The sequence below is a fragment of the Gorilla gorilla genome, chromosome 2 (genome assembly GCF_029281585.2).
Source record: "Gorilla gorilla gorilla isolate KB3781 chromosome 2, NHGRI_mGorGor1-v2.1_pri, whole genome shotgun sequence".
NCBI classification, from domain to species: domain Eukaryota; kingdom Metazoa; phylum Chordata; class Mammalia; order Primates; family Hominidae; genus Gorilla; species Gorilla gorilla.
The window spans coordinates 136,648,102-136,667,158 of NC_086017.1; the positions used below are offsets into that span (position 1 = coordinate 136,648,102).

The 19,057-nt window shown below is 41.1% G+C and overlaps 1 protein-coding gene, 2 long non-coding RNA genes and 1 pseudogene across 3 annotated transcripts in view; 3 read left to right on the forward strand and 1 right to left on the reverse strand.

Annotated features, from left to right (window-relative positions):
- Nucleotides 1-19,057, forward strand: part of LOC115936312 (translation initiation factor IF-2) — a 133,567-nt gene that overhangs the window by 22,416 nt on the left and 92,094 nt on the right.
- Nucleotides 3-9,170, forward strand: LOC115935259 (uncharacterized). The gene is made up of 2 exons (XR_008678698.2): nucleotides 3-246; nucleotides 8,991-9,170. It is a non-coding gene; the product is annotated as an uncharacterized lncRNA (long non-coding RNA).
- LOC101130155 (small ribosomal subunit protein eS1-like) lies at nucleotides 6,325-7,565 on the forward strand (annotated as a pseudogene).
- LOC134758087 (uncharacterized) overlaps nucleotides 10,620-19,057 on the reverse strand; it is a 91,533-nt gene continuing 83,095 nt past the window's right edge. Inside the window, exon 2 of the long non-coding RNA XR_010132914.1 lies at nucleotides 10,620-11,583. This is a non-coding gene — a long non-coding RNA (uncharacterized lncRNA). The remainder of the gene's footprint in view (nucleotides 11,584-19,057) is intronic.

Sequence of the window (19,057 nt, forward strand, 5' to 3'; positions counted from 1 at the left end):
CTCTGTCACCCAGGCTTGAGTGCAGTGGTGCAATCTCGGCTCACTGCAAGCTCTGCCTCCCGGGTTCACACCATTTTCCTGCCTCAGCCTCCCGAGTAGATGGGACTACAGGTGCCTGCCTCCATGCCTGGCTAACTTTTTTGTATTTTTAATACAGACGGGGTTTCACTATGTTAGCCAGGATGGTCTCGATCTCCTGACCTCGTGATCTGCCGGCCTTGGCCTCCCAAAGTGCTGGGATTACAGGTGAGCCACTGTATGAGCCCAGCCTCATTGTGTTTTGTACTAACCCCCTTTCCCTGGCCTCTTCCAGCTTGTCTTCTTCTCTCCCAGTAGTTTCTTCATGAAAAGGCCATGTGCTGTATTCCATGAGATATTTCACACTCAAAGAAGACTTCTTTTATACTCTTCTGATAATTTGTCTGGGAATCATTGTCTTGATTTATAAGGGAGTTTGTAATAAATACAGTAAAAGAGAAACACACAACGTATTTTGAGATATCAGAGAAGGGAGAAACCAATTCTATTAATATTTGGGGTTTGCAGGGAAGGCTTAGTTAAGAGGTAACATTTGAACTAAGCCTTGAAATAAGGGAAAGATTTGGATATGCAGTAATGGGGAGAGAGTAGAAGCAAGACATTATGGTTAGTGTTATGTATCAATTTGACTGGGTTGTGGGGTGCCCAGATATTTGGCTACACACTATTCTGGGTGTGTCTCTGAGGTATTCTGGATGAGGATAACGTTTAATTGGTAGACTGAATAAAGCAGATTGTCCTCCCCAATATGGGTGAGCCTCATCCAATCCACTGAAGACCTGAACAAAACAAAAAGGTAGAGTCACAGAGAATTTGCTCTTTTTACCTGATTATATTTGAGCTGGGACATCAATCTTCTCCTGACTTTAGATGTGGACTCGAGTTGGAACTACATCATTGGCTGTCCTGGGTCTCCAGCTTGCTGGCTGCAGACTCCAGGACTCCTTAGCCTCCATAACCATGTGAGCCATCCCTTACAACAAAACAATCTGTCTCTCTCTATGTGTATAGCTCTACCTCTATCTCTCTGCTCTTTCTCTGGAGAACCTAGAGTAATACACAAGGTTATATTAGAGAAGAGGATGATCCAAGGAAAAGCATGGAGGCAGAAAAGTGCAAAGAGCATTTGGGAAGACTGGGGTCCTGATGGGGAGTTTGGATTTCACTGCGTGTAGCATAGAGAATCCTTGAAAATATTCAAGAGGTGAAAATTGTATTTGTGGAAGAACACCGGGAGTATGTGAAAAGAAAAACACTCACTCAATTTTAACTCCACCGAAGTGGGCATCAAAGGGATGCACTGGGGCCATGGGTTGGAGCGTAGCTGAGGCCATATCTGGAGGATCTTTACTTCTAGGCTGAGTCTGAAGTTATCTTTCTGGGCAGTGGGAGATTACAAATCTTTGAGCTCCACTCAAGAGATGGTTTTGCTAACAATGGCAGGGCGACGGTGGTGGTGGTGGGAAACTGGTATCATGAATTCTAACTGGGCTTCTGTTATTCTAGCCGAGAAAGTTGGGGAATGGATTTTCAGTAGAATAATACAGATCTGGGAATCAACTGCATGGAGGAGGTAGTTATAGGTGATGAGATGGCTCAGGGACAAAGTTTGGTAGAAGGAGAAAAGATACTAGGCTGGTACAAAAATAATTGCTATTTTTGCCATTACTTTTAAAGGCAAAATCCGCAATTACTTTTGCACCAACCTAATAGGGTGCAAACTTCGGAGCCATTTGCATCAGAGGGATTGATGAAGATCAGCAAAGTTTGGGAACACAAGAAGGAGCGGGGAGGGTAATAACTTGAAGGCATAGCAGGGATAATCAAGGTTTTTCTTGTTAGCATGTGGAGACTTAAGCATGATTATATGTTAAACGCCTGGCACATACATGGTGCAAAATATTTATGAGTGAAATGACAAGTGAAGGTGGTGAGTCATGGGAGTTCCAAGGAAATGGGTGATAAAGGGAGGTCTCAAATGAGGCACAAGTGGAGAAGGTAGCTTGGGAAAGGAGAAGGATGCTTCTCCTTATAAGATGGGAAAGGCAGAGGAAGAGGGTCAAGATACAGTGAGCTAGGGGTGAGATGGAAGTGAGTTGAGAAACTCAACTCTGGGCTCTGAAACCCCTAGGGATGGGTTTGGGGGGCTTTGAGATATGGAAGAGGCTTAAAGTCAATTGTTATAGCAAATATGGTTCAGAATTTATTTGTGATGCTTAAAAATATTGCTGAACAGAAGTGAAGACTACCCTAGACTTGGATGGTGAGATTATTTAGTGGAACTACCAGATCCATGTTGTGATTCTTTCCAGTATCATTCAGCAGCCCTTGGGCAGTTGCAAGGCAAGTCATCAATGGGGTATGGAAATTTTCCAGGTGGGTGTGGTTGAAAGCAGGGAAGAAAGAGTTTAGGAGCACATTACAAGAAGAAGGTGACTGTAAGGTCCAGGCTGAGCAGGAAGGTAAAGCAAGAAGGAAACGAGGTTGTGAAGAGAAGTCTAGAGGGATGAGGAGGCAGGAGAGGTGAACAGTTGCAGGATGTAGCTAGAGAGGCGATGTTAGATCTTGGGGCCAGAGAGCTTTACAATGATTATGAAGATCAAAGGACATTAGAATCAAGCTATAAAGAGCCACTGTTTGATGTTGGGATGTGAGGATGCTGCAGGTGGATATCTGCACATTGATGGTGAGAACATGGTCACCCTGGCCCTGCTGGGTCTTTGCTAAAGAGACTGTGCTCTGTTCTTGGGGCCGTTTTCATCACCTGATTAGAGCAGTGGTCCCCAAATGGTGTTCTTTGGACCATCTGTATAAAATGTTCATAGGTCAAGTATAAAATGGAAAAACAGAGAAAATGTCACAGAAATGTGTCCATTGGTGAAAGACCACCAGCTGTCCTTTTTGGAGGATTGTTCTGTATTCTAAAAATGTATATATTCTATTAAAACATTTTTGTATTTGCATTTTTTCTCTTTTATGAAATGCCATGGGGTAGAAATTTGTAATGTATCCAATTCTCCTGTCTTCATGCATTGCCCTGTGGTGGGGGAGGGGATGTGGCTAGTACCGGCCAAGAGGCTAGGGGCAGAGGTGCAGTGTGAGACTTCTAGCCTGGGGCATTTAATTCGTAGTACAAGACTCTCTAGCATTCTTCTCCCTCTGTTCCCTGCTTGGTGATACTCGAGGTAATGCAACCCCCATTAGCCTTAGTCTTAGGGCAAGTTTGATGGAAAACAGAGCACCCCATACCTCTCTGCAGATGTAGCATGAGTGAGAAAAACAACTTCTGATGTTTGAAGTTACCAAGATTTAGGAATTGTTTGTTATTGCAGCAAAACCTCACCTATTCTGACCAATCATGTTGGAATTTCTGTGGGGGTGTGTGTGTGTGTGAAACTGATAGTTTAAAAAAGTTGCTTCTTACCAAAAAGAAAAAAAATTGCAACCTTATGTTGGTTCTCAAATTAAAAAAATATTTTTACTGGTTTATAAAATAGAAAAATCTGAGAATCTGTAGCTTAGAGAACTACAGTGTGGGATGTCTATAAAGACCAGGTTATTTTATCAGCTCCTAACACCCCTTAAGAGAAGCTTAGCCAAGTCTTGGAATATTTCAGTCTTTCCCATTCCACATTCCATGGACCCTTGAAGAGACATTGATGAAACAGTGCAGCCATGAACCACCCTAACTGAATCCTAGTGGCAGAATCCCCCTTTTACTGCAGAATGAGCTTCTTGCTACAGTGATACTTGAACCCCTTAGATATATCCTGTACTAATTATATTAAAACATGACCAATGATTTTGCTTTGTTGTCCCCCAAATTAAACACATTAAGCATGAGAACCCAGAGAATCGGATTTAGTGTAACTGATTCCAAAGTGTCAGTAAGAACATAATTAGGTTATATTTTTCTCCAGTTCAAATAAAAGAAAATTGATGATAAAATCAATATGTGTAGCTCAGGAGGTAGAGCCTGCTTTGAGATGCAGAAGTGTTTGTTTTTTTTAGATCTATATTCTTGAGTAAAGAAAAAATCCATCTCTCTTTCCTAGAGGGGAAGACTTTCAGAGCTGGGCTTGGCAACAGCCTGACTATCAGAGGCTGAATTAAACAAATAGGTACCTCCCTGGAGTGAATGGTGCATTTCTCCTGTTCGGGGAACCATGCTTTTATGCTGGAGTTTGCTTTCTGTCTTGGTCTCCGGATGTGTGTATCTGTGGGTGGATGTCTGCATGTAAATGGCAGTGTATACCTGTGTGGGTGTGTACAAAATTCCCATGTGAATCTCAGCTTTGTGGGGATCTCTGGGTCTTGAGCCCAGCAGATGCCATTTGAAGAAAAATCACTTGAAAATGAGACAGAAAGAATGGAAACTAAATCCTAGCTCTAAAGGCACCAGGCTGATTAAAAAAAAAAAACTCTGGATCTTCTTTGTTTTGGACTCTACCTACCTCCAAATGACATTTCTGTTTCCTATGAGATGATTAGAATGAAAGAGATCCTGAGCACGAAAGAGCAGATACTGTGTGATTGTGTGTATGTCAGGGTGTCAGCTGTGACACTGCTGACATTTTGGCTCAGCAATTTCTCTGTTCTATGTGTGGGGGTTCCCTGTGCATTTTAGGATGTTGAGTGGCATCCCTGGATCCCTGGACTCACTGGATGCAGTAACACAACTCCCCCCAAGTAGAGACAAACCCGTGTCTCCAGATATTGCCTAATGTCCCCAGGGGGCAAAATAGCCCCATCTGAGAACTGCTGCTTTCATCAAGTACAATGTCAGGTGAAATAGGTGGAGGCTGTTTGTAGTCAGGGGTTAGTAGAGATGGAAGAGACCCCAGGAATATCCTGGAAGGGGCTGTAATATTTTGTTTCTTGAATTGAGTGTCGGAAATATGGAGATGTTCAGGTTTTGTTGTTGTTGTTGTTGTTTTGAGGCAGGATCTTGCTCTGTCACCCAGGCTGGAGCAAGTGGCACCGTCATGGCTCACTGCAGCCTCTGCCTCCTGGGCTCAAGCAGCCCTCCCACCTCAGCCCGCCTGAGTAGCTGGAACTACAGTCATGTGCCATCACTGTTGCCTAATTTTTGTATTTATTTATTTTTTGTAGAGAGGGGGGCTTCATTATGTTTCCCAGGATGGTCTCGAGCTCCTGGGCTCAAGCAATCTGCTCACCTCGGCCTCCCAAAGTGCTGGGATGACAGGCATGAGCCACTGCGCCTGGGCAATATGTTCAGTTTGTAAGAAAAGTACTGTGTTGACTTCTTCTATGTGCACATTTCTTTAAGTAATAATTCAATAAAGCATTTAGAAAAATTGGTCATAATAGGAGTGATTTGTAGAGTGATTGGCATGAAAGCTGATCACCTTAATTTGAACTACTCTGAAATGAGCACCAGGGGCCACCAAGAGGAGCCTTTCAAGGTTTCATAGCCAAGGAGAGGAGTGTGTTGTGTACATCTCTGCATAAAGGATTTGCTGGTTACATGGAAGGATGAAGCCTCCTTCTGAGGACACAGGCAGCAAAGCAAGTGGAAGCCCAAAGCATTGAGCTTTCTAAATGGACTTTGCTAAAATCCAAATGCCCATCACCAGATGAAGAGATACACCAATTGTTGTCTACCCACATGGTGGAATATTATTTGATCACAAAAAGGAGGAAAGTACATACGCTACAGCATGGATGAACCTTCAAACAGATGAAAGATCACATTCTACATGATTTCATTCAGATGGAAATCTATAGAAATAGGAAGTCGATTAGTGGTTGCTTAGGGCTGGTAGGGGCATGGGAGGATAGGGGGTGTTAGCTAAAGAGTATGAGGTTTCTTTATGAGGTCATGAAATGTTCTAAAATTGACTGGTAATGTTTGTGTAATCTCTGAATATATTAAAAACCACTGAAATGTAAAAAATGCAAAGAAAAAACAGCGCAAGTTGCAATTTTATTCAACACTTGATTGGCTTTAAAAATAGATTCCAGGCTGGGCATGGTGGCTCACACCTGAATTCCCAGTGCTTTGGGAGGCTGCGTTGGGAGGATTGCTTGAGGCCAGGAGTTCCAGGCCAGCCTTGGCAACATGGCAAGACTGTCTCTACAAAGAAAGAAAAAATAAATATCAGCTGGGTGCAGTGGCTCACACCTGTAATCCCAGCCCTTTAGGAGGTTGAGGTGGGCAGATCACCTGACATCAGGAGTTCAAGACCAGCTTGGCCAACATGGTGAAACCCCGTCTCTACCAAAAAATATAAAATTTAGCCTTTTGGTACTCTGAGCAGCACCATGGCGGTTGTTAAGAACAAGTGCCTTATGAAAGGTGGCAAAAAGGGAGTTAAGAAGAAAATAGTTGATCCATTTTCTAAGAAAGATCAGTATGATGTGAAAGCACCTGCTATGTTCAATATAAGAAATATTGGAAAGACTTGGTCACCAGGACCCAAGGAACCCAAATTGCATCTGATGGTCTCAAGGGTCTTGTGTTTGAAGTGAGTCTTGCTGATGTGCAGAATGATGAAGTTGCATTTAGAAAATTCAAGCTGATTACTGAAGATGTTCAGGGCAAAAACTGCCTGACTAACTTCTATGGCATGGGTCTTTCCTGTGACAAAATATGTTCCATGTTTGAAAAATGTTCAACAATGATTGAAACTCATGTTGATGTCAAGACTACTGATGGTTACTTCTTTCATCTGTTTTGTGTTGGTTTTACTAAAAAACACAACAATCAGATACTGAAGACCTCTTACGCTCAGCACTAACAGTCTGCCAAATCCAGAAGAAGATGATGGAAATCATGACTTGAGAGGTGCAGACAAATGACTTGAAAGAAGTGGTCAATAAATTGATTCCAGACAACATTGGAAAAGATGTAGAAAAGGCTTGCCAATTTATCCTCTCCATGATGTCTTCATTAGAAAAGTAAAAATGCTGGAGAACCCTGGGTTTGAAAGGCATGGAGCTTCGTGGTGACGGTAGTAGTTCTGGAAAACCCACTAGGGATGAGACACATGCTAAAGTTGAATGAGCTGATGGATATGAACCACCAGTCCAAGAATCTGTTTAAAGTTCAGACTTAAAACATTGGCAAATAAGAAGTCCTATTTGTGAAAAACAAACAAGAAACAACAATGAGAAAAGCAAAATTAGCCTGGTGTGGTGGTGCATGCCTTTAATCCTAGCTACTCAGGAGGCTGAGGCACGAGAATCACTTGAACCCAGGAGACAGAGGTTGCAGTGAGCCAAGATTGCACCATTGCACTCCAGTCTGGGCAACAGAGTGAGACTCTCTCCAAAAAGAAAGAAGAAAAAAAAAGTATCCGGGCTTGGTTGCATGCACCTGTAGTCTCAGCTACTCTGAAGGCTGAGGTGGGAGGATAGCTTGAGGCCAGGAGTAATTTGAGGCTGCAGTGAACTATGACTGTGACACTGCACTCCAGCCTGGACTGCAGAGCAAGACCCTGTCTCTTATACATACATATATACATACATGTATATACACACACACACACATACGTACATACATACCCAGGCTCTACCTCTGGTGATTCTGATTCAGTAGGGTGAGGTATCCCCTAGGGATCCTACTGTTCAGCCTGGTCTGGGATCCACTTTTCACTGGGAACTGAGACACTGGCTGTGAGCCTTTCTGTCCTGAGATGTAGAGGTCATGGCGATGCAGGTTCAAGCTTAAGGAGACCTGACTGTGCATTAGGTATTGTGCTGAACATCGTCTCTTACTCTCACAGCAACATCCTTAGAAGGTTAATGATGTGTCCCTGCTCTACAGATGAGCAACTGAGCTTTCAGAGGAGTTTAGCTTGTTCAAAACTTATTCTTCCTATTGGATACTTTGTACCCTTTGGCCAGTGTCTCCTATCCCCTACCTTTCCTCCACCCCAGCCCCTGATAACCACTGCCCTACTCTCTATTTCTGTGAGTTCAACTTCTTTAGATTCCACATATAAGTAAAATCATGCAGTATTTGTCTTTCTGTGCCTGGCTTATTTCACTTAACACAATGTCTTTCAAGTTCACTGTGTTGTTGAAAATGACAGGATTTCTTTCTTTTTTAAGGGTTAATAGTATTCCATTGTGTGTATATAGTACATTTTCTTTATCCTTTCATCCACTGATGGACACTTAGGTTAATTCTATATCTTGGGTATTGTGAATAGTGCTGCAGTGAACATAGGAACGTAGGGATCCCTTCGACATATTGATTTCGATTTTTTTTGTCTATACCCAGAAGTTGGGTTGCTGGATTATATGCTTTGAAATCTATAGCACAGCAGCGTGACTATAGTCAATAATAATGTATCTTTCAAAATAACTAAGAGGGTCCATTTCAAATGTCTCATCATAAAAATTGTCAGTAAATTAGGGGATGGACATGTTAATTAGTTTGATCTAATCATCCCGCATTGTATACACATATCAAAACATCACATAAATGTGTACAATTATGATTTGTCAATTAAAATAACGTTAGTTAAAAAAATAAGTAACTTGTTCAAAGCCCCAGTTGAGATTGATGGAGCTGGGACATGCACCAAGGCTGTTGCTCTCAGGCCCGCAGAGTCCTTGGTCCACGAATGTTGAAGCCCTACCTGAGATTTCTACTGAGATCAGTGTAGGGATTCAATGTCTCAGAATCATCCCATCCTCCAAGGCCCACAAGTCCATGACTGCTGCCTCTACCCCCGACCCTACTGACCTGAAATTTGGCCCCTGCTTTCATTTCCGGGAGCATACAACACTTACACCAAGCATTGATGGGTTTTGTTGACTTCATTTGAGATGTGGGGCCATAGAGAGGGTCCCATGATCCTTGCTTGGTGTTGGCCAACTCATTGACTTCTCTCCTTTGACTTCACCCTTCCCTTTTCTACTCACCTCCCCTGTCATGGATTGCTCTGGGAATTCTGAGCCCTGGTTCCTTTATTTTGCAGATAACCTTCACTCTTCTCTGCAATGAATCCCAAAAGTATGTAGTTGAGCTGACTGCGAGGTGCTTGAGATGCAAGAGACTCCACAAATGGGATTCGGCCTCTGGAAAGTGGTGGTAGTTCCAGATTTATGTGGATGTTACTTTGTTTTTCCCTATAAAATATATTCTTTAAACTATCAAACTCTTGGCTCCTGGCTGCAGTCCTTTGCTGGTGGCAGTGGGCTGGGTACTGCCACTGGGGAGAAGTGCTGCCCACTTAGAGAAAGAGAAACTGGTTCTCTCTAAGAGGCAGAGGGAGGTTTCCAGTGCCAGTTTGTTTGGAGGCAAAATGGCTGTTGTATTAAAATTGCCCAAACTTGGGCTGGTGCCTTGTGTGTTTAGAGCTCAAAGCCACGACTGTTTTCATTTTTTTTTTTTTTTTTTTTTTTTGGTGGTCGGTTTTCCATCCTTTTGCTTGGCAGGTTTCTGCTAATAACTTCAACCTCAAGAGTCCCATTATACAGACACTAATAGCACCTACTATGTGTCAGTCTGTAGTGCCCACTATGTGCCATGCATTGGAGATAATATTATGATGAACAAGATAAACATGGCACTTGGAAAAGAGAGTCTAGTTCCCACTCTCAGCCCACCCCAAAGAGAGGCCAGAATTGGGCTTCCAAAGATCTCAGATGCCCTTGCATCATCTCCCTGAAGAGGGCGGGTGAAGCTTTGGTGTCTGAAGAGAATTTGGATGGACAATCCCCAAGGTTTGGAACGATGGGAAGGAGCTGCCATCTGTGTTTAAGGTGAGAAGCGGGGGAGTGGCTGGATATCAGAGGAAGCCAAGAAGAAGAGAAGGTTTTTGTGAGTTCCTAAGCATAGTGGAGACCTGTTATAGTGTGGGTCCCTGGGGCTGAGCCTGTGGGTCAGTGGAATGATGCTGTGAGGAGGGTCTTGTTATAGCAAGATATCCCAAAAAAGGCTGATGGATCATGAGCAGCTGGAAGAACGGAGAGTTCAGGGGATGTAGTTCCTACCTGGCTTTCCAACAGTGTGTAAGCCCAGAATTCTTACATAAGCCCATGGAGAAGTGAAAGGAATGCTGGTAACGACAAGATTGAATTCTCCACCTGCCAGGCATCCAGGGACTCAGAGCAGATTTAACTGAAGTTACAGAAATAGGAATGTGACATTTCCTACATCCGGGTGTGCTGGAGCAAAATGTATTCCCTCTCAGGTTTGTGGGGAAGGAGAATGCTAACAGACAAGACTCCAGGATTTTGCTCTTAAACCTGGTGCCTAGAAATGCATTTTCTACTGGATGCAGACAGAAGCTCCATATAGACATATCCATTGCTGCATCTCTCATGCCTTGTATTCTCCCTAATTTTCCCTTTTTAACCCACAGAGGAAGAAAGTTCCAGCATCACTTCTGGCCTCTCAAGAGTGAGTTAGGTGGCCAGGTGGGGTTATTCATGCCGGTAATCTCATAATGAATGGGTGGCCTGCTGCTCCACACCTGTGGGTATTTCTAGCCAGGTGGGATGAGAGACAGAAAAGAAATAAGACACAGAGACAAAGTATAGAGAAACAACAGTAGGCCCAGGGGACCGGCGCATAGCATACCAAGGACCTGCACTGGCACCGGTCTCTGAGTTCCCTCCGTTTTTATTGATTATTATCTTCATTATTTCAGCAAAAAGGAATGTAGTAGGAGGGCAGGGTGATAATAAGGAGAAGGTCAGCAATAAACATGTGAGCAATAGAATCTATGTCATAATGAAGTTCAAGGGAAGGTACTATGACTGGACATGCACGCAAGACAGATTTATGTTTCTCTCCACCCAAACATCTCAGTGGAATAAAGAATAACAAGGCAGCATTGCTGTAAACATGTCTTGCCTCCCACCTTACGGCGGTTCTTCTCCCATCTCAGAATTGAACAAATGTACAATCGGGTTTTATACCAAGACATTCAGTTCCCAGGGACAGGCAGGAGACAGTGGCCTTCCTCTCTCTCAACTGCAAGAGGCTTTCCTCTGACTAATCCACCTCAGCACAGACTTTTACGGGTGTCGGGCTGGGGGGCCGTCAGGTCTTTCTCATCCCATGAGGCCATTTTTCGGACTATCACATGGGGAGAAACCCTGGACAATACCCAGCATTCAAGGGCAGAAGTCCTTGCAGCTGTCCGCAGTGCATTGTGCCCCTGGTTTATTGAGACTAGAGAATGGCAATGACTTTTACCAAGTCTACTGCTTGTAAACATTTTGTAAACAAGGCACGTCCTGCACAGCCCTACATCCCTTAAACCTTGATTTCATACAACACATGTTTTTGTGAGCTCCAGGTTGGGTCAAAGTGGTTGGGTCAAACTGGCTGGGGCAAAGCCGCAGATTAAGAACATCTCAGCAAAGCAATTGTTTAAAGTACAGGTCTTTTTCAAAATGGAGTCTCTTATGTCTTCCCTTTCTATGTAGACACAGTAACAGTCTGATCTCTCTTTCTTTTCCCGGCATATCCCCCGTTTCTTTTTGACAAAACCGCCACCATCATTATGGCCCCTTCTCGCTGGTCGCTGTCTCTCTGGAGCTGCTGGATACACCTGTAAACTAACAATAGAAAGGACAGACATACAAGGATTAATACAAAATTTGCAACAGTGGAATTTCCAGTGGTTTTAACCCAAGTGACAGGGGGCAAGAAGACGGTGTGGGTGCTGCAGCACCCAGGCAGTCTCCCACCTCCTTTGTGTCTTAGTTGCTGTTTCTCATAGTTTTCGGTCTTTCTCCTCACCTGTTCACTCGCACCTTTTATCTCTTTGTCTCCCTTCTCTTACAGTCTCTCTCTTTTATACTATCTCTCTCCCTAGTCTCACTTTCTGTGTCTCTCTCTGATCTCTGTCTCTTTTTCTTTCTCTTCCTCTCCCTGGCTCTCCACATGTGCCGTTTTCTTGGTGGATGGTAACTTCATCTGTTCTTCTGATATCACCATTTTGTTCACCCTGCGAGTCGATGATGCTCGATTGCGGGTTTTCTGTCTCTGCGGAGGCACTTTCATTTGCATCTCTGATTGGTTCATTGTAGAACTTCAAATGTCTAGTGGGTATCCAAACAGGAAGCTGATTTTCTCCTGGTGAAACACAAGCAAAACGTCTCCCCCATGTTATCACCTTCCCTATTTCCCATGTTTTTTTTTTGTTGTCTTTCCACCAAATCAGTTTTCCCTCATGTGGGCTGTTCTTTTTACCAGTAAAATGTTCTGCAGAAGTAGTGGTCTGATTTCTATGTATGTTTAGAAAGTTTAAAGTATAGCGTGTTAGATTAAGTTGCATCTGGGGAGTGTTATACTCCTTACTGTGTTTTTCCTTTTTTTGTTTAACCAATTGAGCTTTGAGTGTTTTAAACAGGACAGGTAAAATTTGCATCTGGCACAGCCAGCCAGATCTCCTTACCCTTTGCTTCCCTTTCTGCCCATGACTGAATGGGTATGTCAGGGTCTAGTAGGGGATCCAGGAGGAGGAAACCTCATTAACTTCTATTCTGCAGCAATTGATGTCCACCCAACTTGAACAGTGGGGGCTTATCACCTCATGTACTAAGACCAGAGATAGCTGATGCCAAGGTTGGCTAAATTAGTAGCTTGAGATGTTAGGTTTTTCATTTGAGGTTTCCATGCTGCTATTGTCTTCTGCTCTTTGTCACAGAGGCTGCCACAATCCGCATGTCAAGTCCTCATATGACAATATCCAGAGACAGCAAGGAAGAGGTACAGTGTATTCCTGCATGTTTCTTTAAAAAATGTTTTTGATAGGGAATAATTGTACACATTTATGGGGTCCATGTGAGATTCTGGTACATGCACGCAATGTGTAATGATCAAATCAGGGTCTTTAGAATATTAATCACCTCAAACATTGATCATTTCTTTGTGTTGGGAATATTTCAAATCTTATTGCTATTTAGAAATATACAATAAATCCATTTATCAGGATACAAAATCTATGTACACAAATAAGTAGCAGTGCTATACACCAACATCTACCAGGCTGAGAATCAAATCAAACCCTTTTATAATAGCTGTAAAAATAAAATACTTAGGAATATACCTAACCAAGGAGGCGAAAGACCCCTACAAGGAAAACTACAAAACACTGTTGAAAGAAATCATAGATGACACAAACAAATGGAAACACATTCCATGCTCATGGATGGGTAGACTCAATATTGTGAAAATGACCATACTGCCAAAAGCAGTCTACAAATTCAATGCAATTCCTATCAATATACCATCATCATTCTTTATAGAACTAGAAAAAAATGCCAAAATTCATTTAGAACTAAAAAAGAGTCTGCATAGCCAAAGGAAAACTAAGCAAAAAGAACCAATCTAGAGGCATCACATTACCCAACTTCAAAGTATATTACAAGGCTATAGCACCAAAACAGCATGGTGCTGGTATAAAAATAGGCACGTGACCAATGGGACAGAGTAGGGAACCTAGAAATAAAGCCAAATACTTAACAGCCAACTGATCTTCAACAAAGTAAACAAAAACAAAGTAGGGAAAGTACACCCTATACAACAAATAGTGCTGGGATAATTGGCAAGCCACATGTAAAAGAATAAAAATGGATCCTCATCTCTCACCTTATACAAAAATCAACACAAGATGGATCAAAGACTTAAATCTAAGGTCTGAAGCCATAAAAATTCAGAAGATAACTTTGGAAAACGCTTCTACACATTGGCTTAGGCAAACAGTTCATGACCAAGAACCCAAAAGCAAATGCAACAGAAACAAAGATAAATAGATGGGACTTAATTAAACTAAAAGCCTCCTGCACAGCATAGGAAATAATCAGCAGAGTAAACAGATCACCCACAGAGTGGGAGAAAATTTTCACAAACTGCATCTGACAAAGGACTAATGTCCGGAATCTACAGAGAGCTCTAATCAGCAAGAAAAAAATAATCCCATCAAAAAGTGTGCCAAGGAAATGAATAGACAATTCTCAAAAGAAGATATACAAATGGCCGACAAACATATGAAAAAATGCTCAACATCACTAATTACCAGGGAAATGCAAATCAAAACCACAATGCAATACCACGTGTAAAATAAACAAAAATAGGGCCGGGCATGGTGGCTCACGCGTGTAATCCCAGCACTTTGGGAGGCGAGGTGGGCAGATCAGGAGGTCAGGAGTTTGAGACCAGCCTGACCAACATGGTGAAACCCAGTCTCTACTGAAAATACAAAAATTAGCCTGGCATGGTGGCGGTTACCTGTAATCACAGCTACTCAGGAGGCTGAGGCAGGAGAATTACTTGAACCCGGGAGGCAGAGGTTGCAGTGAGCTGATATCGCACCACTGTACTCCAGCCTAGGTGACAGAGAGAGACTCCATCTCAAAAAAAAACAAAAACAAACAACAACAACAAAAAAAAGCAAAAATGGATGTTGGCACGGACGTGGTGAAAGAGAACGCTTTTACACTGCTGGTGGGAATGTAAGCTAGTACCACCACTATGGAAAGCAGTATGGAGATGGAGATTCCTTAAAGAACTAAAAGTACATCTACCATTTGATCCAGCAATCCCACTGCTAGGTATCTTCCCAGAGGAAAAGAAGTCATTATATGAAAAAGATACTTTTGCACACATGTTTACAGTAGCAAAATTCACAGTTGCAAAACTATAGAACCAGCCCAAATGCCCATCAATCAATTAGTGGATAAAGAAAATGTGTTATATATATATATACCATAGAATACTACTTAGCCTTAAAAAGGAATGAAATAATGGCATTCATAGCAACCTGGATGGAGTTGGAGACCATTATTCTAAATGAAGTAACTCAGGAATGGAAAACCAAACATTGCATGTTCTCACTCGTAAGTGGGAGCTAAGCTATGATGATGCAAAGGCACGAGAATGAAACAGTGGACGTTGGGGGATCAGGGGGAAGGTGGGAGGGGCTGAGAGATAAAAGACTATGCACTGAGTAAACTGCTTTGGTGATGGGTACGCCAAAATTTCAGAGATCACCACTAAGGAACTTATCCATGTAACCAAATACCACCTGTTCCCTAAAAACTATTGAAATTAAAAAAAAGAAATATACAACAAATTGTTGTAGTCACTTTCTGTGATAATGAACACTAGATCTTATTCCTTCTATTATATATTTTTATACCTATTAATCAACCTCTTTTTATACCCATTAATCAACTTCCTATTCCCAGCCTCTGGTAACTATCATTCTACTCTTTATCTCCATGATATCAATTTTATATAGCTCCAGGGCACACAAGTCCACAACTGCGGTCTCTATCCCTGACCCTACTGACCTGAAACATGGCCCCCACTTTGATTTCCAGGAGCATAAACTGCTCATATAAGTGAGAACATGCAATAGTTTTCTTTCTGTGCATGGCCTAGTTCACCTAACATTATGACCTTTAATTCCATCCATTTAGCTGAAAATGACAGGATTTCATTCTTTTTTATGGCTGAATACTATTCTATTGTGCGTATATTCCCATTTTCTTTATCCATTCATCCATTGATTGACACTTAGCTTGATTCCATATCTTGGCTATTGTAAATAGTGCTGCAGTAAATATGGGGGTACAGATATCCCGTTGATACACTGATATCCTTTTTTTTGGATACATACCCAGGAGTGGGATTGCTGGATCATATGGTAGATCTGTTCTTAGTTTTTTGAGAAATCTCTGTACTTTTTTTCATAATGGCTGTACTAATTTACATTCCCACCAACAACATACAATAATTTTCTTTTCTTCACATGCTTGCCAGCATTTGTTGTGCTTTTTCTTTTTCATAATAGCCATTCTAACAAGTGTGAGATGATATCTCATTGTGGTTTTTTCATGATGATTAGTGATGTTGAATATTTTCTCATAAACTTGGTGATTTGTATATCTTCTTTTGAGAAATGTCTGTTTATTTTTTGATAGTTTCTTTTGCTGTGCAGAAGCTCTTTCATTTAATTAGATCCCATTTGTCAATTTTTGCTTTTGTGGCAATTGCGTTTGGCATCTTCACCATGAACACTTTGCCCATCACTGTGTACCGGATGGTATTGCCTAGGTTGTCTTCCAGCGTTATTATAATTATGGGTTTTACATTTAAGTCTTTAAGCCATCTTGAGTTAATTTTTGTGTATGGTGTAAGGGAGGGGTGTTGTCTTTTCACTCTGTTGATTGCTTTCTTTGATATGCAGAAGGTAAATTTAATATAATCCCATTTGTCTGTTTTTGTTGCTTGTACTTTTTAAGTGTTAGCCATACAATCTTTGTTCTCAAGCATTTCTCCTGTGTTTACTTCTAGTAGTTTCATAGTTGTGGCTGTTACATTTAAGTCTAATTGATTTTGAGTTTATTTTTGTAAGTGATGAGAGATAAGGGTCTAGTTTTATTCTTCTATGTTTGGATATCTAGTTTCCCTGGCACCATTTAATGAAGAGGGTGTCCTTTATTCAATGTATGTTCTTGACAGCTTTCTTGAAAATCAGTTAGCTGTAAATATGTGGATTCATTTCTGGATTCTTTAGTCTGTTTCCTTTGTTTTTGTGTCTGTTTTAATACCAATACACGCTGTTTTGGTTACTATAGCTTTGCAGTGTGTGTGTGTGTATATATATATATATATATATATATATATATACATATATACACATATATGTGTGTATATATATACATATATACACATATATGTGTGTATATATATACATATATACACATATATGTGTGTATATATATACATATATACACATATATGTGTGTATATATATACATATATACACATATGTGTGTATATATATATATATACACATATATATACTTTTTTTTTTGAGACAGAGTCTTGCTCTGTCGCCCAGGCTGGAGTGCAGTGGTGTGATCTTGGCTCACTGCAAGCTCTGCCTCCCGGATTCACGCCATTCTCCTGCCTCAGCCTCCCAAGTAGCTGGGACTACAGGCACCCACCACCACACCTGGCTAATTTTTTTTTTTTTTTTTTTTTTAGTAGAGACGGGGTTTCTCCATGTTAGCCAGCATGTTCTCGATCTCCTGACATTGTGATCCGCCTGCCTCGGCCTCCCAAAATGCTGGGATTACAGGCATGAGCCACTGCGCCTGGCCGCTTTGCAGTATATTTTTAAATCAGGTAGTGTGAGGCTTCTAGCTTTGTTCTTTTTGCTCAGTATTGCTTTGGCTACTTGGGGTCTTCTGTGGTTCCATATGAATTTCAGGTTTTTTTTTTTTCCTGTTTCTGTGAAGAATATAATTGATAGGGATTATACTGAATCTCTAGATTGCTTCGGGTAGCATGGTCATTTTAACGGTATTAGCCTTATTCCAACCCACGAGCATGAGATGCCTTTCCATTTGTTCCTGTCCTTCTCAATTTATTTTATCAGTGTTTTGTGGTTTTCATTGTAGAGATTTTTTGGTTTTTTTTTTTTTCCCCATCCTTGGTTAAGTTTATTCCTAGGCATTTTATTTTTGTAGCTATTGTAAATAGAATTTCTTCCTTGATTTCTATTTTAGCTAGTTTGTTACTGGTATATAGAAACATTACTGATTTTTGTATGTTGATTTTGTGTCCTGAAGCTTTACTGAATTATACATCCATTCTTTACAAAATTTTTTATTTTTTATTTTTTGAGATAGAGTCTCACTCTGTTGTTCAGGCTGGAGTGCAGTGGTGCAATCTTGGCTCACTGCAACCTCCACATCTCGGGTTCAAGCCATTCTCATGCTTCAGCCTCCCAAGTAGCTGGGATTACAAACACCTACCACCATGTCTGGCTAATTGTATTTTTATTAGAGACAGGGTTTCACCATGTTTACCAGGCTGGCCTCAAACTCCCAACCTCAGGTGATCCGCCCACCTTGGCCTCCCAAAGTGCTGGGATTACAGGCATGAGCTACCATGCCCAGCCTAATTTACCCATTTTAAGAGTTTTTTGGTGGAGTCTTTAGGTTTTTCTGTTTACAAGTATAAGATTATGTCATCTGCAAAGTGAGACAATTTGACTTCCTCTTGTCCATTTTGGATGCCTTTTATTTCTTTATCACTCTGGCTTGGATGTCCCATACTGTGTTGAATAAAAGTGGTGAAAGTGGGCATCCTTGTCTTGTTCCAGTTCTTAGAGGAAAGGCTTTTCAATTTTTCCCAGTGAGTAGGATGTTAGCTGTAGATTTGTCATATATATGCCTTTTCTTATGTTGAAGTGTTCCTTCTATGCATAATTTATTGAGAGTTTTCATCATGAAGGCATGGTAAGTTTTACCGAGTGATTTTTCTTTCTGCATCTGCTGAGATGATCAGATAGTTTTTGACTTTCATCTTGTTGATGTGATGTATCACATGTATTGATTTGTGTATGTTGAGCCATCTTTGCATTCCTGGGATAAATCCCACTTGATCATGGTATATTATATTTTTCACTAATCATTAGATGTGGCTTGGTAGTATTATGCTGAGAATTTTTCCATTTGTGTTCATTAGGAATATTGGCCTGTAGTTTTCTCTTTTTGTTGTGTCCTTGTCTTCATTGGATATCAGGGTAATGCTGGCCTTATACAACGAGTTAGGAAGAATTCCCTCCTCTTCAATTTTTGGGAATAGTTTGAGAAGAATTGGTGTTTGTTTTTCTTTATAAACTGGGTAGAAATCAGCATAAAAGCCTAGTCTGGGGCTTTTCTCTTTTGGGAGACTTTTTGTTACTGATTCAAACCTGCTATTCATTTTGGGTCAGTTCAGGTTTTCTGTTTCTTCCTAGTTCAATCTTGGTAGGCTGTGTATGTCTGGGAATTTATCCCTTTCCTCTAGGTTTTCCAATTTGTTAGCATATGGTTGTTCATAATAGCCTCTTATGATCCTTTTTATTTCTTTGGTAACAGTTGTAATGTCTCCTTTTTCATTTCTGATTGCATTTATTTAGGTCTCCTTTTTTGTTTTTTGTTTGTTTGTTTGTTTTGGTTAGCCTCACTAGTGGTTTTTCAATTTTGTTTAATTTTTCAAAAAACCAACTTTTATCTTGTTGATTCT